General features: G+C 36.5%; 1 long non-coding RNA gene across 1 annotated transcript; it reads left to right on the top strand.

Annotated features, from left to right (window-relative positions):
• Window positions 1-21,263: 21,263 nt before the first annotated feature.
• LOC127100612 (uncharacterized) lies at window positions 21,264-22,006 on the top strand. Its single transcript, XR_007794457.1, has 3 exons — window positions 21,264-21,616; window positions 21,712-21,787; window positions 21,889-22,006. It is a non-coding gene; the product is annotated as an uncharacterized LOC127100612 (long non-coding RNA).
• Window positions 22,007-22,389: the final 383 nt, after the last annotated feature.

Below are 22,389 nucleotides of genomic sequence, written 5' to 3'. Positions count from 1 at the left end.
ATTTAAGAAAAACAACAACTTTTTTGTAACGCTTTTGCGCACGGTTTTGATCATAATTTTCATCTCGTAAATCATTTTGGGACGGGGTTTGAAGAGTTGGGTAGCTAAAACAGAGGGATATAACTCTATTTCAGAGATAAAATATTTTTAATGATTTTATTAAAGGTTAATAGCAGGTGGAAAAGAAGTGTATGATGTGACGAATATGGACGAGGTCCGTTTTGACAAATTATTTGATGTGTTGTGAATTATTAAGATGATGTGTTTGATTATATTGGTGGTAGTCCATAAGGGTGGATTATAATATGCTTGGTTAAAATTGTGTGATCGATTGTGGATCACTAAATATTATTATAATTATTGTGTTAATTGCATTATTACCATGTCATACATCCATTGTTGATATGTTGAAGGAGATAAGTCATAGGTCTGAAGGGGAAGTTTGGGATTCTAGAGGGGGATCAAGTTCATACGAATAACCAAATGTTGAATTGGTACTGAAGTTGGACGGAAATATACTTGAACGCGTCGCACGATCAAACATACAATAGAGTCGCCATCGAACTTTATTTATCCTAAAAGAGGGAAGGAAAAATATCAATTAAACCTCAAGGGAAAAAAGAAATAGGTAAGGAGATGGTTATGCAGGGGGAAGGTATTAGCACCCCTCAAATTCATGGTACTTCATGGGAACCGTTTTGATTGCTCTTGCTTGGATGAATGTTGTTATCTTCATGTACCTGCAAAATAGAAAATCGGTTAGAGAGAGAGAGAGAGAGAGTGCTCAAGGAGGATTGGGTCCCTCATGCCTACATATTCTTATGGTACAATGAGTGAGTCAAAGCCACGTAGTTCATGGAACCAGAGAAAGAAAAGGGAGAAAAGAAAGAAAAGTGATCGCCAAGGATTCGCATCCTTGTGCCTATGTATCCTTATAATGCAATAAGAAAGTCAGAGCTCCGTATTTAGATGACTAAAACTAAAAGAGAGAAAGATTGGTGGTGGTGTTTAAACCGACAAGAGGGATTACCTAAGCAAATATGACTAACAAGGCAAGGGAAAGAAAGCATGAACTTGTCAAAGCATTGAGACTGACATGACAAGGATCTTCCTGAAGTACTAGGACTGACATGGTAAAGGAAAAAAACAAGAACTTGTCAATGCACTAGGACTAACATGACAAGGATCTTACCAAAGCATTGGGACTGGTATGGTAAGGGAGAGAAAACATGAATTTGTCAAAGCACTAGGACTAACATGACAAGGATCTTATCAAAGCATTGGAACTGACATGGTAAGGGAAAGAAATCAAAAACTTGTCAAAGCATTATGACTAACATGACAAGGATCTTATCAAAGCACTGGGACTGGCATGATAAGGGAGATAAAACAGGAACTTGTTAAAGCACTAGGAATAACATGACAAGGATCTTACCAAAGCACTAGGACTGACATGGTAACAAAATGGTGTCGAAACCAAGAAATGGGGTGTATAACCATAAAGGTGTCAACCCAAAAAAAAAAAGACAAAGGTTTATAACCACTGAAGGTGTCAACCTGAATTGTGGTGTCAAAACCAAGAAAGAGGTGTATAATCCTAAAGTTATCAACCCAAAAAAAGAAAGACAATGGTGTATAACCACTGAAGGTGTCAACATGAATTATGGTGTCAAAACCAAGAAAGTGGTGTATAACCATGAAGGTGTCAACCCAAAAAAAAAGACAAAGGTGTATAACCATTGAAGGTGTGTAACCAACAATAGTAGTAGTAATATGAAGGAGAATAGCGATCCAAAACGCAACCAAATTTAAAAATTTCTCCTTTAGTGATCCTTAAGAATGGGCATGATCGGTGATAGAATTGTTATCTCTTGTGGCGATTGAAATCTTTGATGCAGATCTACAGAGCGATCACGAATGTTGAATGGTGACAACGCCTCTACTCAGTCCACGCGAACGGATTCCTTCAATCTCAGTGTTAACTGTTACGAATGAAGGCTTTGAGTGAGTGAGTGAGAGAGAGAGAGAGAGAGAAACGAAATTACAACTGCACAAATGCTTCTGCACAACTCACTTAAGCACATTGTACCTTACGGTGTTCCTTAGTTACTCTATCTATCATCAATCCGTCCTTTTGTGTGTGACCCTGTAAGTTTTCGCGACATTAGCAATTATATTAAATCATGTATTTAACATAATAAATAGTGAACGATATCTAGCAACACATCACTACTACCCAAGACACGAAAATGTCATGTGATCTGACAAATCCTTTTGTGATAATATTTATGTGTACAATTACCCTTTTGCCCCTATGTCTATATTGAACACAAAGCATAGACCGTGTCATCCTTGTCTAGTTCAATATTGGGCACGTATGAGCAAATTATATCTAGGTCACTCATGTCCCTCAGCATGCTTCGTGGAGTACCCATAAATTGTCTTTATGGTCATCCAGCTATGGACAATGTTTGATCAGCAATAAAGCACTCAACTCTACATCTAGGGTCCATAGTGGTTTCAGGTCGAAGGGTGGTATACACCACTATCACCATGGGAATAACTTATGATACTTTGCATAATATTCTATATGGTATTCTCATAGCGGGTCAATCCAGTAAAAATATTACTCCTAATATTCATACCTATGTTTAAGACTTGATAACTCTTTATCCATGATACATTATATGTGATCATCAGTCTATATACACAACAATCTTAATGCTTTAATGTTATCACACTTCACAACAAAACTCGACTGCGGATACTTTAAGAATAATGTCCTTATTTTTAATGAGATCTCATGATTAAGTCACACTTGATACATTAAATGGACTATCTATTCTAGGGACTTTATTAAACGAACATAATAAAGAAAAAGTTTTTTATTATTAATAAATAATTCGATACAAGTACCAAAAGTATTGACCTCTAGGACTTACACTAACATAATAATGGTTTGTACTTAGAAAAAAATTTATGACACCCCTCTCTCATCTCATTTAAAACAAAATAAGAGTAGTAAATTAAAACAACAATTTTATCTCTCATTTTAAGATGTAATCGGTGGATGCCAAATGGATATACACAAATTAATTAATTTGTATATAAAGGGTGTATCAAGACCCTATAATTTTCTATAAATTTCTACCACATGAGTTAATTAAGATATTAATATCTACTTTAGTAATTATATTGTAATTTAAAATTTTTAATTTCACGTGCTAAATTATTAAAATGGCGTATTATTAAAAAATTCTACTAGATTACTGTTCGGGGCAAATTTATTTAATAAAGTATAAAATATATTTAGATACACTTATAAATTTCAATTATAAAAATAATTTGAAGGGAAAAAAAATTCACATTCAAAAATAAATAATTCATCTCTCAATTAAAAATAATTATTGGTTAAAATAAAATAGATATTGTCTTGATAATGACACATGAAATGGAAAGTTAATGCTATGCACCATTATTGAGTGATATTCAATTTGATACAATATAAAATATTTTTAGATACACATGTCAATTTATAATATGTTATTTAATTGTAAAATGAACAATAGTTATATAAATTAAATTGTATTAAATAATCATATTAAAAAAGAGACTCGTGATGTGGATAAAGAAAAAAAAATCATATTTGAAAATAAAAAATTTGCCTCTCAAATAAAGATAATTATTGATTAAAATAAAATATATATTATCATGATAGTGACGCGTGAAATTGAAAGTTAATTGTGTGCATATTTATTAAATGTTATCCAATTTGATACAATATAAAATATATTTATATACATATGTCAATTTCAAATGAGTTATTTAATTATAAAACAATGATTATAAATTATGAATACTTTTTATATATGATAGTTTTAAAATAATTATGTTTTATTTTATATGAATTTTGTGTTTTAAAAATTCACTAATTTTTTGCGTTCTTCTTCATTAAATAAAAAAATATTCAAATTTTGTTATTTATAATAAAATAGAAAAAAGAAAATGAAGAGAGAGAAAATTAAAATAAAAGTGAAAAAATATGAGAAAAAATGTGAAAAAATTTAAAATTTAAATTAAGAGAAGAAAATGAAGGGTGAGAAAGTTAAAAAAATAAAATAAAAAATGAATGAGGTGGTAAAATAAAATAGTTTCAATTTTTAGCATTTGTTAATTATAAATATATCATTTTACTAATATAATTTTTTAATAGATAGATAGTTAATATTTTTTATTTATTTATCTTTTAAACTAAAGAGGTTGCGATAACAACTGCACATTTTTCTATATAAACTCTCCATAAGTCAGCATATCATATATGACACATTTCACATACATATATTTTTAGAACTTTGAATTATTCTACTTTTTTTTCTAATAATGTTTATTGTGGGGTAAAGGGAATTTTTGCTAGTGAGTACTATTGATTCTAAATGATAGATTGAAAATAAAGTTACAAAAATAATGAATTTAGATTGTGGAAAGTGAAGATACAATCAATCTTAACTTAAAATAAAATGTATTGAAATATTAAAGGATAAGGAACACCTAACACAAACAGACAAAATCGAGATGATGGATAAGGTCAGAAGTTTTAATATCTTATGCATTGATGATAAAGTTTTAAGGAAAATCTCTAAAGAGAATACTTCGGCTTCGATATGAGTAAAATTTAAATGATTATATATGATTAAGTCTTTAACTCACGATAGAATTGTGTGAAAGTTCCTATATTCAGAGTTGGGTTGCCTTTAGACAAATCAAAGCTCAAATAAGGAACATGTAGGACTTATGAGAAGTTGTTACATAATGGACGTGGACTTATGAGAAGTTGTTGCAAAACGGACACTTGGAGCAGAATTTTTGAATCTGGAAGGTGGAAGTCAAGATTTAGTGAAGATTTTGCGTAAATCAGTTTCAATGTTCATTTGAATAGAAGATTCAGATAAAAAATGATTTAATTTTCAGCATTATCTTGAATTCTGTGATTGTATTAAATGACCTTGTAAAACAATTGTCAAATCTTAGTGAAAAACTATGATTTTTTAATGAACGACCATTGAAAAGTAGACTAGACACAAAATAAGGACAAGTGTGCTAAACTACTATAAATCTTATATACTCTCTCTATATTTTATTTTTCATATTAAAATTTCACATACTTAGGATTCATCGTTTTCTTAAAAACTGCAAACCGTTGGATTTTAAAACATTCATTGCAATTCATTATTGATATGTTGAAGGAGATAAGTCATAGGTCTGAAGGGGGATGAAAGACTTATTCAGAACTCCGAAGGAGATGATGTGTTTGATTATATTGGTGGTAGTCCAGAAGTATGGATTGTGTTATGCATGGTTGCAATTGTGTAATCGGTTGTGGATCACTAAATATTATTATAATTGTTGTGTTAATTGCATTATTATCATGTCAAACATCAATTATTGATATGTTGAAGGAGATAAGTCATAGGTCCGAAGGGGGACAAAAGACTTATCCGGAACTCATAATTGGGAGTTCATGATTCTGAATGGGGAATCAAGTTCGTAAGAAGAACCAAATATTGAATTGGTACCACATGCATATGATTCATAGTCGTTGTCATGAGTCGCATAACATGAATGAATTATATGTGTGAATATGACTATGTGTGATGATGTTGTTGTTGTATGTGATGTTGATGATAATTTGGGCGTAAGGATATGATATGTTATTGTGCATGACTGTTTAGATGTTTTACTCAATTTTACATTCTATGTTGTTATTATTGAAATAAATTCTCACCCCTCATGTTTGAATGTTGTTTTTACATGGGCATTGTGCAGATACTCAAAATTAGAGATGCTGTTGTGAGTGGAAGTTAGCTCCTGGGGCTATTTTTTTTAGTTTATTCATATTAGCATTGGTTATGCTCTAATATATAACACCAGGGAACGAATTATTTGTTTTGTGTTGAAATTTCCTGAGAGACAATGCATGCTCTCGTATTTGTTTTTTGTTTTGGTGTGATTGTACGTGGAGAAGACTCACGAGTCGGTGCTTTTAATTTTTTTATGAAAACTATTATGAGAATTTAAACTGGTATGTTTTTTTATTGTGATTCCACTGCAAAGTTATTCATATGACTTTGATGTCGTGTAAACATCCTAAGTGCAAACGTATGCAATAAAATGCTTTGTTGTAACCCGTGTTACGCAGAAGGCTATGATTATTGTGAGTGACACCCTGTCATACGGTGAACTGACTTTAATGTGTTTTTTAATCGCAATGTCGCGGTTAGCAAGAGTCGCCACCGACTTTTCTTTTATCCCATAAGGAGAGGTGGAAAAGAACAGGAAAGACCTTAACTTAGATTCTTAGGTTCGGGAGGTACATTATACAAAGGGAAGGTGTTAGCACCCTTTGTATCCATGGTTATTCATGGGCTCTTAATTGCTCAATCATTTATGTTTTTCTCGTTTAAAAAAGTGTTTGAAAAATGTGTAGAAAATGTTCTGAAAAGGAGAACTTAACTTTGCAATGATTCTTGAATGAATGTATACAAAGTGGTTATCTCGTTTAGTTTTGAAAATAGTTTAGAAAAATATAACTCGACAATGATTCTAGTGCGAATGTATGCCAAGTGGTGATCTTCTAATGGAGGTTTTGAAAGGTGTAAGGTGTGAAAAGTAGTTTTAGGTTATGAATGAGCAATTAAGGGTTATACCTGTCCGAGGTCTTTCTGGGCATTTCATATCCTTATGAGGGTAAAACTGTCCTTACTATTGAGAAGTAAGTAATTTTATCCTTTGGATGTAAAAGGGTCATCGATTGGTCATTGAAGGCAACAGTTGTGAGGATACCTTAGCATTCGAAGGGACGATCATCATTTAACCGTAGGCTACACCGAAGGGTCATCGAGGGACAAAATCATATATTCGAAGGCAACATCCGAGGGACTATGATTTATTTTAAAGGGACATGATGATTTAATCGAAGGGTCTTTGCTAAGGGTATCCCTACATTCGCGGGACATGACCGTTATACCGTAATATCGTAAGGCAAAAGAGAGGTCCAAGATCGCATATTTAAAGGCCATATTTTAAAGTCAATTAGGTGATTGAAGGTGAATCTCCACATTAAAATCAATACATTAAAATTAATACATTAAAATTAATACATTAAAATTAATTAGGTAATTTAAGGTGAAACTCCACAAGGGTATCCCACAAATAAAGTGGAAGACCTAAACGGCAATCTTTTTCTGGGACATGTGAACCTTTGCAAAATTCAGCAAACGGGTTAGAATACCAAATCGGGGTGCAATCGAGGATCACACCGCAAAAGAAACACAGCAGCAAAAATGTCATGCAAAACAATGTATGATGATAAGGGAACAGATCGGAGAAGCATAGCACAGAATAAACGAAATATAAGCGACTGTCCAGTTCGCCTCTGCCTCGCCTAGCGAAGGCCTAGCGAATACTCGCTACATGCTCGCTTAGCGATGTGCTAGCGAGCGGCTGCGGGTTTTGAATTTCAGAACAGTATGACTTCAACCTGCAGCATGGCTTATGGCATCCAACACATAATTACATGGTTCAGCATTCACAATATTCAGGCACACTTAAATTCACATGCAAAACCTCAAATATGTTTATGAATTCAATTATAATATCACATGCAAGTTAAGAACATAAAGCGGTATCACATGCAAATTAAGAAAATAAAGCGATAATAGTAATGCCAACCTGTTTGCAATCGAATTGCAACCTTGAATTGGCGAGCCGGATTGAGTTGGGCGGTGGTAGCTTCGGCCGCCGGCTTTTCCTTCAGGGTTTTCCGTTTGTGAGCGCTAGGGTTTGCTTGCTAGGGTTCTCCTTTCGTCCGTTTTCGTTCCCTTTTTCATTACTGAAGTGCTGGTACTTATAATGCTCTTTTTCATGACCTAATGGGCTCAGAATGAAGCCCGAAATTTTCTGTTGTCTGTCAGCTTCGCTAGGCGAGCTAGTAGCAAACGTGTAGCGAACGTTCGCTAGGCGAGCTGGTAGCGAACGTTCGCTAGGCGAGCTGGTAGCGAACGCGTAGCGAACATGCCAGTTTTGGGCCATTTTCTGGATTGGGCCATTCGTGAGCTGGGCCTTCGTTCCTTTGAGATCAGTGTCATAAAAATGAGTCGGAGTGCCCTGAAAAATGTCTTGAAATATTAATGGGCAAATTTTGGGGTATGACAGCTGCCCCTGTTCAATATTCTTGAACCGAGAGAGTAGAATGGTATGTGCACCATTCGTGGTCTGGAGGTGGAAGATTATTGAACACTAAAATGCCCAAAAATTTGCGCTTGTCAATCAGGAGCTAGTCTTGATGGAGATGGGCTTAAAGATGCCATCCAGGGAATTTGATGATGAGAACTTCAGGGTGCGTCGTTCATTAGACGATATCTGAAGACATGGATGTCGTACCGAGTCAGAGTGTGTTATATGCTGCTGGGGATAAGGGATCAGAATGGATCATATGCTAGACTGTATCTGAATACCAGAGTGGGCTGTTCGTTAGGCGGATGACTTTGCTGAGGATGAAAAATCAGAATGGATCATATGCTAGATCGTTTCTGAGTTGCAGAACGAAACCTCCATTAAGCGGGTGATTTCACTGGGGATAGAAGATCAGACCGAATCGTATGTCAGATCGTGTCTGAGTTGAAGACCCAAATGGGTCTTATGCTAGACCGTATTGGAGTCGCAGGATGAGTCGTCCGTTAGGCTGTGTCTGATGATGAAAGGAGGTAGTCATATGCTAGACTACACTTCAGAAATGTACCGTACACTAGGCAGCATCTGAGCAGATGAAGGTCGAACTGGGTCGTACATTAAACCGTATCTGAGCAGAATGCCGTCCATTAGGCTGAATCTGACGATGAAAGGGGTAGTCGTACACTAGACTACAATTCAGAAATGTACCTGTCACTAGGTAGCATCTGAGCAGATGAAGGTCTAACTGGGTCGTACATTAAACCGTATCTGAGCAGAATGCCGTCCATTAGGCGGAATCTGATTATAAAAGAGGGTAGTCATATGCTAGACTATACTTCAGAGCTGTACCATACACTAGGTAGCATCTGAGGAGATGAAGGTCTAACTGGGTCGTACATTAAACCGCATCTGAGCAGAACGAGCCGTCCATTAGGCTGAATCTGCTTATAAAAGGGGGTAGTCGTACGCTAGACTACAATTCAGAAATGTACCTGTCACTAGGTAGCATCTGAGCAGATGACGGTCAAACTGGGTCGTACATTAAACCGTATCTGAGCAGAATGCCGTCCATTAGGCTGAATCTGATTATAAAAGGGGGTAGTCATATGCTAGACTACACTTCAGAAGTATACCGTACACTAGGTAGCATCTGAGCAGATGAAGGTCTAACTTGGTCGTACATTAAACCGTATCTGAGCAGCATCTGGTCTAACTTGGTCGTACATTAGACTGTATTTGCAGAATCTGACTTGAAGGTCTAACTTGGTCGTACATTAGACTGTCACTAAGTAGAATCTGAGGACTTGAAGGTCTAACTTGGTCGTACATTAGACTGTCACTAAGCAGAATCTGAGGACTTGAAGGTCTAACTTGGTCGTACATTAGCCTATATCTGGGCAGAATCCGAGGACTTGACGGTCTAACTTGGTCGCACATTAGACTGTCACTGAGCAGAATCTGGTCTAACTTGGTCGTACATTAGACTATATCTGGGCAGAATCCGAGGACTTGACGGTCTAACTTGGTCGCACATTAGACTGTCACTAAGCAGAATCTGGTCTAACTTGGTCGTACATTAGACTGTATTTGAGCAGCCTCTGGTCTAACTTGGTCGTACATTAGACTGTACTTGAGCCGCATCTGGTCTAACTTGGTCGTACATTAGACTGTCACTGAACAGAATCTGAGGATTTGAAGGTCTAACTTGGTCGTACATTAGACTGTCTTTGCAGAATCTGACTTGAAGGTCTAACTTGGTCGTACATTAGACTGTATTTGCAGAATCTGACTTGAAGGTCTAACTTGGTCGTACATTAGACTGTATTCGCAGAATCTGGTCTAACTTGGTCGTACATTAGACTGTATTTGAGTAGAATGAAGGTCAGAATGGATCGTACGCTAGATCGTATCTGAGTTGAAGGAGTCATGTGTTGAGATGAATCAGGATGGACCGTATGCTAGGCAGTACCTGAGAAGTGAAGGTCCAACTGGGTCGTACATTAGACCGTGTTGGGAGTAGTTGAAGACCAGAATGGATCGTCCGTTAGATCGTATCTGAGTGGAAGGAGTTATATGTTGAGCCGAATCAGAATGAACCGTATGCTAGGCTATATCTGATAGTATTTGTATATGTTGTATTTGCAATGAATATTTGGGATGGGCTTATAGATGCCATCGTTAGGAGGATGTCAGAATGAATGTTGACATGGAGTATATCTGAAAGATGTATCTGAAGAAGAAAGTAGTCGTACGCTAGACTGCACCTCGGAATATACCGTACGCTAGGCAGTATCTGAGGGATATAGTTAAATCTTGAATGTAATGGATAAAGATGCCCGTCTGAATGGACCTTTGTTTTGACTGTGTCAGAAGGATAATTGACCTGAAAAATAAAGTTAGCTTCATGCCATGTCATGATGCATGAGATGCAAATGTTGTATGCATGCGTGTGCTGTGAAATGATGTAATGAGTGAATTATGCGTCTGGAATAAATGAGAGCATTGTATACAGGTGTATGTTATGAAATGATGTAATGTGTATGATGCGGAATGAAAATTGTATGTAGGTATGTGATGTGAAATGATGTAATGAATGCACTATGTGTCTGAAACGTTCTTCCAGGGGACTCTACTGGGGAAATAAATCTCAGTCTTCTGGTCGGAGATATTTGTATTGATGACCCTTCCTTAGCTAGGGGTATTTGACCTTTATCTGGTGGCAGAGATATTCAGCAGAGCCTGGCTGGGGGTAGAAGAGATGACCAGTATGTCTGATGATGCCGACCTTTGCTGGGAAATAGCTGGTTCTTGTTGGGGAATAGAATTAGCAACGGATTCATTGGAAAGCATGGTTAGACCTTCTCCTCGATCCTGAAGTCGTGTAGTAGTTGCTATTACTATTCCAGGCATGCATTTTTGGTAAACATTGATCATATTCAAATGCATATATCAATTCAAGTTAAATCAATGGACGTTTACGCAAACAAAACAAAGAAAGTAAAGCAACAGCATCTTTTTGGAAATGAAATTGTATTGATTTTGAAAGAAGGCCTATAAATAGGCAATTTGAATACAAGGAGACAGAAATCCTAGTAAGAGGAAATCGTCGAGACAACAAAGGAAAGCTATGAAGAAAAAGTCCTATTGATTTTAATTCTGCCACTGTCATTATGTCTTCAAGTATCTCATCCCCTACTGTCGGATAGAAGTGATTGGCTTGTTCAGTCCCTTGAACTTGGATGAAGCTGTTTGAGAATGGGACATAGTCATACGCTTTTAATCCCTAATTTTTGCCTGGACCGCCTTTTCAGGTTTTCAGTCCACCAGGATACCCTTTTTTGCCCAAGCCGCCTTTTCAGGTTTTCGACTTGCCGGGTGTACATTTTTATATGTTTATCCCTAATTTTTGCCCGAACCCTTTTGGTTCGCCGGGATGCCCTTACTTTTGCCTAGGTACGTCGACCTAGCGGGTCTCTTTTATGCGTAGTATTTTTTGACTATGTCTGCGTTCACGGGATGCGGGAAGTCTTCGCCATCCATTGTAGCAAGTATCATGGCTCCACCAGAGAATACCTTCTTAACTACAAACGGCCCTTCGTACGTGGGAATCCATTTGCCTCTGGGATCACCTCGTGGTAGAGTGATGCGCTTTACCACCAAGTCGCCAATTTGATACACCTGTCTCTTGACTCTTTTGTTAAATGCCTGGGTCATGCGCTTCTGATATATCTGTCCATGACAAACAGCCGCAAGTCTCTTCTCATCGATCAAGTTTATCTGGTCGAGTCGAGTCTGAATCCATTCATCTTCATCTAAGCCCGCCTCTTTCATGATTCGTAGAGAGGGAATCTGAACTTCCACTGGTAAAACGGCTTCCATTCCGTAGACTAAAGAGAAAGGAGTTTCCCCTGTCGAAGTGCGTACTGAAGTGCGATAACCCGTGAAGAGCAAACGGTAACATCTCATGCCAGTCTTTGTATGTTACTGCTATCTTTTGTATGAGCTTCTGGACATTGTTAGCAGCCTCCACGGCGCCGTTTATCTTTGGCCGGTACGGAGAAGCGTTATGGTGTTTTATTTTGAACTGCATGCAAAGTTCAGTTTAGTACCATTATCAGTGATAACTCTTTCAGGAGACAGCAGGTTTCTCGAATGTATATTTGATAAGATCCATCTTAGAAATCAATAAAGTGGTATGATTCAACATATACTGTCTTAGTCGGCGAGCAGCCCAAAGCCAAAGCACAACAAGCTTTCTCGAGCTGTGAGTATCTTGTTTCACAGTCGGTACCTTTTGCTAAGGCAATATATGGCATGCCCTTTTCGACCAGACTTGTCATGTTGCCCCAACACACACCTCATTGAATTTTCTAACACGGTCAAATACATAGTTAGAGGTCTTCCTTCAACTGGTGGTATCAGGATGGGAGGTTCTTGGAGATACTTCTTGATTTTGTCATTCATCATTCCATACCATCTCTCGATTTTTCTTTTTTAGTAATTTGAAGATGGTTTGCAGGTAGCAGTCAGGTGTGGAATGAATTAGGCAATGTAATTCGAGTGCCCCAAGAAACCTCTGACTTCTTTCTTGTTTATTTCAGTACCCAGATTTACAATTTCAATTGATTACTCATGCGGCTGTATAGTCTTTTCTTCTTGCAGTAGTCGGGCAAGTTCTCCAGGGACTTAACAATCTTCCTCACTTCCATCCTCGGCTTGGTAGATCGGATTTTCAAAGTCATAATGAACAGTAGCAGAATCATTACCAACAGGATCCAGAGTGGATATGGATCGGCAAATTGTTACGTGAGTGTGTGCAAGAAAACATAGCTTGTTTGAAAAATGACAGGAAAGATAAAGAGCGCAATATTTGAATGCAAAAAGTCCATTGATTTATTGAATATGAATATGCTTATGAAAATGACAAAACCCTTAACAAATTAGCTATTGTGCCCCGGGCATAGACACAATGCTTTTGAAATACTAAAATAGCAATAACAATTACTCCCGACTAAAGGAAATCGGGATAGTGTCTTCAGCCTTCCAATTATTGAGTCCGTCACCAATTGTTGGGTAGACCCAGCTATCCAGGTCGCAATCGCTGTCAGCCTCCTCTATAGCATTAAGAGTTTTGTCATGATTAGGCAGAGGAGCAGTGATGACCTTAGGAGTCTCAGGCGGATCCAATTTAAATTCTCCGGCGTCGATCATATCCTGAATTTTATTCTTCAACGACCAACAATCGTTCGTATTATGCCCGGGGCTATCGGAGTGATACGCACACCTGGCGTCGGGATTATAACTAGGAGAAGTAGTGTTGGGTCTTGCGGGAGGATCTCTGAGGGTGATTAAATTTGCTTTTAGCATACCCTGCAGTGCTTGTGCTAAAGTCATATTGATCTTCGTAAACTGCCTTCTTCCCGGGTTAATGTAACTCACAGGTTTCTTGTCCTTTTTCTTCTCGAGCAAGAGAGCCTTCAGTTCTTCCTGCCCCTTGGATAAGTTCAAGATCATCTCCTGAAGATGAGCATTCTGAGCATGGAGATCTTTGACAGTTTGTTCGAGGTCCATTTTTCTGTTTGCATGAAAACCGTGAGAACATTGATCCCTTTAGAACACCTGTTATGCAATGTTATGCTATGCAATGTACGAAATGTTTTCAAGGACTTTTGGAATTTAACTTTGCATAAACTACCAAAAAAGGAAACTTTTTTTTTTTTTTTTTTTTTTACAAAATAGAGCAAAGTTAAATCCCTAAGTCCTCGAAATGGTTAGTTCAATGCCATGATGTTCTGATGATGTTATGATGTTAAGTAAATAACAAGCACAAGCAAGTCACACAACCATCATTCCTAAGTTTCAAGGCTTGCATGAGTTCCATAGGTAAGTACCCTCCCCACTGAAGTTTGGTTGGTTCAACCTGTCCTAGAATAGTAACCGGGTTCTAGAAGGATCTCAGATCATCGACCTTTCTTTAAGTCCACTTCAGTGCAACGCCAAGTGGTTGACCAAAGCTTCCCTAAAGTCCAATCTCAAAGAGTGTAGTATCGAGTCTCAACCAACCCCAGTCGGAACCGAAGTCAGTTATCTCACTACTTTCTAATGGCTAGGATGAGTCAATTAGGGTTCTAAAGGTCTGGTTAATGCTTTGATGACACCACGCGAATGCCAAATTTTTCCTCAAGTAAACATGAGGAACATCAGGACATCCAAAGTGTCACATTAACCGTAGCCATCATTTTAACCATTCCAGTATACGCCGGATAGTCGCGATGATCTATTGCTACTTACCTAAGGTACACTAGATCCGGGTGTAGGATCTTTCACTCAAACAATCCCTTAACAGAAGGAACAATCCGAAAACATAAATGATTTTTTAAGGTGACCTCTCTTTATAGTCCCCAGCAGAGTCGCCAGTTCTGTCATACGGTGAACTGACTTTAATGTGTTTTTTAATCGCGTCGCCACCGACTTTTCTTTTATCCCATAAGGAGAGGTGGAAAAGAACAGGAAAGACCTTAATTTAGATTCTTAGGTTCAGGAGGTACATTATACAAAGGGAAGGTGTTAGCACCCTTTGTATCCATGGTTATTCATGGGCTCTTAATTGCTCAATCATTTATGTTTTTCTCGTTTAAAAAAGTGTTTGAAAAATGTGTAGAAAATGTTCTGAAAAGGAGAACTTAACTTTGCAATGATTCTTGAATGAATGTATACAAAGTGGTTATCTCGTTTAGTTTTGAAAATAGTTTAGAAAAATATAACTCGGCAATGATTCTAGTGCGAATGTATGCCAAGTGGTGATCTTCTAATGGAGGTTTTGAAAGGTGTAAGGTGTGAAAAGTAGTTTTAGGTTATGAATGAGCAATTAAGGGTTATACCTGTCCGAGGTCTTTCTGGGCATTTCATATCCTTATGAGGGTAAAACTGTCCTTACTATTGAGAAGTAAGTAATTTTATCCTTTGGATGTAAAAGGGTCATCGTAGGGTCATCGATTGGTCATTGAAGGCAACAGTTGTGAGGATACCTTAGCATTCGAAGGGACAATCATCATTTAACCGTAGGCTACACCGAAGGGTCATCGAGGGACAAAATCATATATTCGAAGGCAACATCCGAGGGACTATGATTTATTTTAAAGGGACATGATGATTTAATCAAAGGGTCTTTGCTAAGGGTATCCCTACATTCGCGGGACATGACCGTTATACCGTAATATCGTAAGGCAAAAGAGAGGTCCAAGATCGCATATTTAAAGGCCATATTTTAAAGTCAATTAGGTGATTGAAGGTGAATCTCCACATTAAAATCAATACATTAAAATTAATACATTAAAATTAATACATTAAAATTAATTAGGTAATTTAAGGTGAAACTCCACAAGGGTATCCCACAAATAAAGTGGAAGACCTAAACGGCAATCTTTTTCTGGGACATGTGAACCTTTGCAAAATTCAGCAAACGGGTTAGAATACCAAATCGGGGTGCAATCGAGGATCACACCGCAAAAGAAACACAGCAGCAAAAATGTCATGCAAAACAATGTATGATGATAAGGGAACAGATCGGAGAAGCATAGCACAGAATAAACGAAATATAAGCGACTGTCCAGTTCGCCTCTGCCTCGACTAGCGAAGGCCTAGCGAATACTCGCTACATGCTCGCTTAGCGATGTGCTAGCGAGCGGCTGCGGGTTTTGAATTTCAGAACAGTATGACTTCAACCTGCGGCATGGCTTATGGCATCCAACACATAATTACATGGTTCAGCATTCACAATATTCAGGCACACTTAAATTCACATGCAAAACCTTAAATATGTTTATGAATTCAATTATAATATCACATGCAAGTTAAGAACATAAAGCGGTATCACATGCAAATTAAGAAAATAAAGCGATAATAGTAATGCCAACCTGTTTGCAATCGAATTGCAACCTTGAATTGGCGAGCCGGATTGAGTTGGGCGGTGGTAGCTTCGGCCGCCGGCTTTTCCTTCAGGGTTTTCCGTTTGTGAGCGCTAGGGTTTGCTTGCTAGGGTTCTCCTTTCGTCCGTTTTCGTTCCCTTTTTCATTACTGAAGTGCTGGTACTTATAATGCTCTTTTTCATGACCTAATGGGCTCAGAATGAAGCCCGAAATTTTCTGTTGTCTGTCAGCTTCGCTAGGCGAGCTAGTAGCAAACGTGTAGCGAACGTTCGCTAGGCGAGCTGGTAGCGAACGTTCGCTAGGCGAGCTGGTAGCGAACGTTCGCTAGGCGAGCTGGTAGCGAACGCGTAGCGAACAGGCCAGTTTTGGGTCATTTTCTGGATTGGGCCATTCGTGAGCTGGGCCTTCGTTCCTTTGAGATCAGTGTCATAAAAATGAGTCGGAGTGCCCTGAAAAATGTCTTGAAATATTAATGGGCAAATTTTGGGGTATGACACACCCTAAGTGATTGTATTTCGTTAATTAAATTCTTTGATAATTACGCGTGGGCTTTTAGGATGTTACATAGTGGTATCATAGCAGGTCGGTCCGTCCGGCTAGGTTGTTTAATTATGTTTGTTCCCTAGTATGCTACATGTGTGTGAAAACACCGTCGATGCTTATTTTATTTTCCATTTGTAGGTTGGGATTGAAACAAGTGGCGGAGAAGTGTCTGCTTATCTTTGATGTTCCAACTGTAGAGAGCTTGGATATCGCGTTGCTGCATACGAGAGTGCAATGTTATTTACTTCATGTTACCTACTTGAACACTATTATTGTTTGTGTTGTGACAATGTCCTGATCCTGGTGTAGTGACATTGTATACGATATTTGGGATCTACATACCAGAATTTCAAACTGTATCTGAAGCAAAACCAAGTGTGGATGTTGAAGACTTTACAAGAGATGAAGAATGAGAATCAAGTGGTTAGATCTCACCTAGACAAGTAAGATAAAATGTTCAAGGAATAGGTTGAAATTAACACCAAGATTGAAGGAATGCTTCATGCCATTTTATCCAGATTGCCACCCCACCTTAGAAACTCTTTTAAAAACTTATTGTTTTCTTGTTTTTTCGCTTAAGTTTTTTTTTTGTATCTTTATCTTTATCTATTTTGAATGAAATGAAGTTTTTTTTGTGTTATTACTTTCTCTCTTTATGCATTTTCTTTTTGATTGATGACAGAGGGGGAGAAAGTGGATATAATTTTGATACTTATTTTCTTTATGAATCCCAAACATTGATTCTGATAATTTATCTGGAATCTGGGAACTTTGATTAAGTTCACCATTATTGTTAACTTTTTCGATCAAGCTAACTAGGTTATCAGAACTTCATGATCATAAGGCATATCAACCAAGCATATATGGTTTTTCTAACTAAGATCTGAATCAAGTGAGTTTTCAAATAAACTTTGGTACAAGAAATTGAGGATTTCTAATCAAGTTCTGATACAATTTCAATGAAGACTTTGACTCTCTAGCTCTTCTGATAATGAGACTTTCTGATTTTTGAAATGAAAAGGGATCAGAAGATATGTTAACCAATCATCCTCGTTTAGGGAAGTTATTTCTTTCATGCTGATTGAAATATTTGTATATGTTAAAAAAATTTAAAGTCTTAAACTCGGGGGGGGGGGGGGGGGGGGGGGGGGGGTGGCTTGCAAACCTAACTCGTAACTTCTAGATTTACAAATAATTTTAATAGTATAAAATTCAGGGAGAGCTTACAAACATCACTCTAATGTTTTCATGTGACTAAACCAAGTAAAAATTGTTCATCAACATTTATGGTTTTGTCATCATAAAAAAGGGGGAGATTGTAAGAACAAGTTTTGATTCTGCATCCAGTCTTGTGTTTTGATGATAACAATTCATAAACTCTTAGAAAACAATTTTTTATCCTAATTAATTTGTTTAGTGTGAATATTATAGTTTCAATTTATAACTCTGAATGAATGACATGTGATGTCATAAAATTATGAACCTAGTGCACTCTAACTCTGAGATACATGGTTTATAAGATAATCAAGCTCTAGATCATGTACTTCAACGCTTATGACTTTAAGCTCATCCAAAGCTTTACTACTCTGATGCTTCTGACGTTGATATGTTTTGAAGCCATGCACTCTCATCAACTCTGAACTGTGTCACCAAACTCTGAAGACTAGGTTCTGATGAACTGGATAAAGACTCTGAAGACCAAGTTTCTGAAGTTTCTCTCAACCAAATTTGTACTCTTCTTTTATGCATGTTTCACCACCTAACTATCAGAAGCCTATAAGTATTGAAGATAAGATCAAAAGATTTTACGTAATGAAAATAGTACACAATACAAGACCAAATATTCTTTCCACTACACTGATTTTATGGGCTAAGGACTGTACTATTGTACCATTTTGTCTCCCATTTTCACAAGTCGTTATGTAAGGATACAACTACATTTTGGCATTCCAACTCTACCGTCCAATGGATCTTTTCATTGCCTATATAAAGGAGACTTGGAAGAATGAAAAAGTGCTAGACATTCTAAGAGATTATCATATACGTGAACAATGAATTTTGTGAAATATTTGAGAGAAAAGAAAACACACACTAGAGCTTTTGTTCATACTCTTCATAAAATATATTTTGTGTGATAAACTTGTAATTCATTTGTGTATTTTGCTTTCTTAGACGCATTTTGTAAACACACTTTGTATCTCAATCTGTTTGATTGTATTTTCCTTGAATGACTAGGGTTTAGTTAGAATACTCAAGAAGACATTGACAATAAGTTTTTATGTTGTAATTAGTTTGGTTATAGTGGATTAAGTCTTTGCTGATAAAGCAAAATCACCTTGGCGGGTGGACTGGAGGTAGCTTAGTTGATAGTGAACTAGGATAAAAATAATTGTTCCATTATTTTTGTTCTTCGCTTTTTGCTTGTTGTGCTGGGTTAAAAAAGTTTATATTTTTAGAAACCCAATTCAAACCGCCCTTTCTTGTGTTTCTCGTCACCTTCATGACGTGGCATAGTGGAAATGATTTAATAGTGAGATAAGGGGGCATTTGTTTTAACTTAAAAAAATATTAAAAGAAATCATATTTTAAAAATAGTTTTTTATAAAAATCTATAATATAAGAAAATTTGATGTTATGGAAAAGTCATTTCTGCCCTTCCCTCTAAATTTGCCACATCTCCAAAATAAGGGTAATTTTGGTCCTAAAATTACTTTTTGTAACTGATGATGTCACATTGCTGGATTCCAACTAAATACTTATTGTATTATGGCTTAGATTTTTAGGTTTGAATCAATTGATGATGTCACTTGGTACTCTTTGGTTCCAAACCAATCTAAATATTTCAACTTTTCTCTTTTCCCAATGTCAATCTCAGATCCAATTCAATTTTTTCCCTTTTCTCTTTTCTTTAACTTGTCACTAAGAACTTCTCTCACTTCACTTCCTGAATAATCTTTACCTTTCTCTTCTTCTTTCTTCCTTCTTTTCCTCTTCATCTTCTTTGTTCTTTCTTTTCTTTATTTCAGAATCAAAACATAAGAAGGAATGAAAATAAGAAAACCAGAGGGATACCAATCATAAATGGGGAAATATCGTCGGCCACGGTGGTGAGAACTTGGGAGCGGAGGATGAAAGGGTACTTCTGTGGCGGTGAGAGATTCGTGAGGAATGTGTGGCGTCAGGATTCACAGTTTTTCGGTGACAAGGGTGGCAACAATCTTCTTCATGTTGCCTTTCAAAAATGAGTGGATAACAAACTTTTACTACCTGTTGTTTTTCATATATTAGTGAAAAGTTCGTACATTTTCTACATTTCCTTTCGTATCAGTTTAAAAAACCGTACTTTTGGTTTGTGTTCAATTTTTCTTCATTTCATATCTTTAGTATTGTATGCTAATTTAGGGTTTGTTTTGTTGATTATTCTATTAGTTTTTATGGTTTATGTGAAATATGAGATCTACCATGGATCCACTATTATTATTTCATTATGGAAGTAGTTATTACTCATGTAGTCATACAACGTGTTTTGTGCTGATTTGTTGATATTGTAAATCGGGACTTGGTAAATATGACCATGATGGTTCAAAAGCTAGGAATCTCGAGAGTGCAATTGGAATTAAAGTCATCACACACAGTGAGTATGACCAACTTTTTACTGATTTATAATTACTAGAGTTCTTGTAATGGTTATTTGTTTCGTCTTGTGTGAGTTTTAGAGGTACGACCTATGATTAATTGGGATAAGGGAAAAGCCATCACATTTTTACTCGAGTCACTTGGTGAGTTCATATTTTGTTTCTTTAGTATATGGTTCAGAGTTGTTTGTTTTGTGACGTAAATGACATAAGAAATATTGTTTTAGGACTTAACTGTTGTGACAACGTGCTTCCTATATATATTAGCGATGATCGAACATATGAAGATGGATTTAAGGTAATATTGAGCGTGCAGTAAGAAAGAAGCATGTTGCTTCCACTTATTTTGTATGGTAACTACTTATGTTTGTTGGCGTAAAGGGGGCTGGTTATAATGGATTACCTTTATTTGTAGTGGTGTTATTGATGACACATTTACATTGTAAGTTTTAACAATGCACAAGCTCATATTTTCTAATTGAGCTACAATGGCATTCTATTACGTTTGTTGGTTGGGGAAAACCACAACTATGTCAGATGTGGATAGAGTGATACAACTTCAGATTGATTTGGTCCACTCTATTTAGTTTTTCTCTTAAAAGCTTAAAGTTGTTTTGGTTAGACTCCAAATGATGTAATTAGAAATTGCTATACTGAGATTGAAGTATGAATAAAACTACTTGAGCTATTTGATGAGTGAGTACTTATGAGTTTGAGGAATTATTTTTGTAAGTAGATAGTTGTTTATTTATTTGGTATAATGATCCCTTAACTTGAAACAAGGAGTCATTATGTCACAATTATATACATAGCATGAATGTTAAAATTGTTAGTAAAATGCTTTTGAGAATTCGTTAGGAATGGTTGCCTATTTCAGTTCCCCTTAATATTGAATAATATGAGGTCCCTGGTGCAGATCAAGGAACATCCAATTTCCAAGTTCGTCGAGGTTGATTATGATGAGCAGTGGAATTCAAAATACAGTGGGCTTTGGTTGTTTTTTTCTTTCTTGAAATGGTAATATTTTATATTAAGGATGTGAATATGTTGGTTTTTAAATTTTGCAGCATGCTACTCCAACTACATCCAATTTGTGAATAAGTGTTTCATAAAGTCACAATTTTCAGTGTTAATTTTCTACCAAAAAATACAATGGATTATGTAAATATGTAGCACAATCACTTCATATTGAAGACACGTCCGATTTCCTACACCGTATCGGACACCAACACAACACATGTGAATGACACAGGGAGACTATTGTTTATGCTTATAGATCAGGTATTATTAATTATTCACAATTAATTTAGCATATGAAATAAAATAAGTCACAATCATCATTAATTACTCTTCCATTTTTCATGCGAGGTGATTAGGCTACCCAAAGGTGTTTCAATTCCAGTGACACTAAAGGTTCTGGAGTTTGAACTTTTCTATTTTTATACAATCCAAGTAAGATTTTCCATCAATTTATTCAATATTTCATTAGTTTATGGATTTTTTTCTTGCCTTTGATTTTGTTAAACTAACCGATGGAGCATTTCATTTGATAGGAAATTGCGTCCAGTATATCATTTGTCGCCATAAGCCTAATGGATATGTTCAACATATGAGGAGTTGTGGAAGAGGTCAAAATTCAGAGACTGATGCTGGTGTTTGGTGTGATACAAACGACATATTATCAGAGTACAACATGTAGAAGAGTTTACATTTCTTACAACATAACACTGATCGCATCACAACATAAAACATATTATTTATTTTATTAAAACTTCGCAGCGGACAACAACACAAATATTATCATTCATCATATAACAATTCATAATAATGTTTCAACATTATCTCAACAAAGCATCTCAACATATTAGTCATCATAAACGACGTAAATAATAACCAATTATCTATCGAATCCCATAACCCCGGTGTCACATGACCAGAGCATTTGACTCGACTCTGTAGAATAACTCTACACTTATTCTTCAAACCTCAACAATAGCTACTCCTCTTTATCTGCACATTGCTCATCACAGATGAACATAAACACATGCAGAAGG

This window comes from Lathyrus oleraceus, chromosome 7, assembly GCF_024323335.1.
Source record: "Lathyrus oleraceus cultivar Zhongwan6 chromosome 7, CAAS_Psat_ZW6_1.0, whole genome shotgun sequence".
Classification (NCBI taxonomy): domain Eukaryota; kingdom Viridiplantae; phylum Streptophyta; class Magnoliopsida; order Fabales; family Fabaceae; genus Lathyrus; species Lathyrus oleraceus.
Note: the sequence above shows the minus strand (reverse complement) of the source record. Positions and strands in the feature narration are given on the sequence as shown.